Source organism: Macrotis lagotis, chromosome X (genome assembly GCF_037893015.1).
Source record: "Macrotis lagotis isolate mMagLag1 chromosome X, bilby.v1.9.chrom.fasta, whole genome shotgun sequence".
Classification (NCBI taxonomy): domain Eukaryota; kingdom Metazoa; phylum Chordata; class Mammalia; order Peramelemorphia; family Peramelidae; genus Macrotis; species Macrotis lagotis.
The window spans coordinates 131,715,376-131,717,897 of record NC_133666.1 but is presented as its reverse complement, the minus strand read 5'-3'; positions in this window follow the sequence as shown (position 1 = coordinate 131,717,897).

The window sequence follows — 2,522 nt, the reverse complement described above, 5'->3', positions numbered from 1 at the left end:
GAGACAGAGAGACAGAGAGAGAAAAAGCTTTCACAAAATTATTGCATTTGGTCTGATCTCCTTGAAGGATAAGTGACAGCTAGAGAATTTAACAAAGTACAAGAGTGTTTCAGCTGGGTGATCAGCAGCAGCCGCAGCAGTCATTAAGGAATAGACATCATAAGAAGAGAGTAACAAAGAAATTAAAGATCGTTGCAAGGTTGTTGCAACTGGGCTATATTTCTTAGGGAAACTGCTTGGAGTTCCTTAAGAAAGTAGCAAAGGAACTCTTTTTAAAGAAATGGAAATTGAGGGAATGTCTATCAATTGGGGAATAGCTGACCAAATTATGGTATATGAACATTATGAAATACTATTGTTTTGTAAAAAGTCCTAAATGGGAAGACTTCAGAAAAACCTGGAAAGACTTGTAAGGACTGATACTGAATAAAGTGAGTAGAACTAGGAGAACATTGTATACTAATGTATTGTTAATACAACAACATTGTGAGATGGATCAGCTATGGTGGATGCAGTTTCTCTCAACAGTTTAGTGATCAAAGACAACACTGAGGGACTTGTTATGGAAAATGACTTCCACATCCACAAAACAAAACACAAAGCAACACCACTGTGGAGTCTGAATGTAGAGCAAAGCATACAATGTTCACTTTTTAAAATTTTCTTTTATATTTTTTCCTTTCTTTCACGTTTTTTTCCCCTGTAGCTCTAATTCCTCTTTCACGACATGACTAATATGAAAATATGTAAAACATGATTGTACATGTACTCTTTTAACAATTTGTTCAGTGCCATGGGAAGGGAGGAGGGAAGGGAGGTAGTAGAAAAATGTAGAACTCATAAATTTGCAAATGGATGAATGTTGAAAACTATCTTTGTATGTAATTGGGAAAAAGTTAATAATGTTAATATCAATTAATATTAATAATAATAATAAAAAGAAATAGCAAAGATTAAGAGAGCAAAGTAAGACTTTTAAAGCATAGCCTTGTGTATAATCTGGTAATGTTAAGGAGGAGTTAGGGCTGTTACAGCATAAATGAAACAGGGAAAGACCAAGAAGTGGGCAACACATAGAGCTCACATTTCTGGAAGGGTCAACTCAATGTCTTCAAGAGATATCAGTAAGGTACACCATGAGATTTGCATATATGCAGGTTTCAAATAGTTTTGACAGTCCTGAACAATGGGTTAGGAGTAAGGGTATATAAATGCACCTCAAGTAGTCTTGTTAGCTTAGACTATGGAATGAGGATCAGTGTTAAGATGAGGCCAATTCAGAAAAGATGAGATAATTAAGGATATATAGATGCGAGAGTGTAGTTCAAAGAACAAGTCAGGTAATTAAGAACATCTAGATGAGGGGTAATATCTCAAAGGGCAACATCCTTTCAGGCTAGGGCAGGGATACATTATTTTGTTGATGGGATTTGTTCTGTGCTAGGGAGCAAGGCACTTCATTGAGGTTCATTACTAGTAGAAGGAGGAGAATCTGAGTTTAACAGAGTCAGATAATTGGCCACTCTTGCCATCTTTTACAGACAAGAATGTTTTTAATGCTTGGGCACAAAAGACCTTGTTCTTCTGCTTCCCCAAAAGAGTGAACTGCTTTAGTAGGGTAGAGCTCCCCTGGTCAGGAAATCTGCTGACTTTTCAATGACTTCCTTCTATTACATTATCTAGGCATTTCTATGGCAATATTTGGGTTATATCATGTGCAAATAACTTGCCTCTCCAATGAAATAAACAGATTTCTGAGGGCAAAAGGCATGATTTCTTCTTTTGGATCTCCTTCTAATGCCTAATTAAAGAATATGGGATAGAATTTTCAGCATAAATGAAACATGCATTATGAAATTTCATGTTAAATAGATAAACTCAGGGGTTTCACTAAACCTTTGAGATACCCTTCAGTGTGAAAGTTATGGTCCAATGACCTCATCTGATCCTTCTAATAATAATAATGATATGCAAGGAAGTAAATTATTATCCCTGTTATTGACAGATTAAGAAAATGAAATTCAATGAGTAGAATGGAGTCCTGGGAAATTGAAAAGGACTCATAGAGTAAGGAGACAAGCTCATGGCCAAGTTAGTTACTAGTTAACTGGATTGTCAGGGGTAGGGATAACACCTCATGCTTATGCCATGATTGCTTTATGGTTTTCTTAGTACTTTTCTAAAAGTAACTTTTTGAAGCAAAGAGTCTCAGGTATTTCTCAGAAAAGGGAAATGATTTGCTCAAGGGTCTAAAATCCAGAAATTATAAGGCTAGGACTGGATTCCAGTCTCCAGAGCTTACCACAGTGCACTTTCCATAAATCTAAGTTCTCCTTCCTCCTTCCTTCCCTTGCCCATCCCCCAAACCAGGAAGGCAACCTCAGACAGTTTTCTATTATAAGAAAAATCTCTGATTGAGGATTTTTCTTTCAGGGAAATATTGACCTTGAAAATGAAATTAAACTCATCAGCATGTTTTTTTTTTCTCTGCCTTTTGGGTGGTGGGGGTGGGGAGGGCAAGA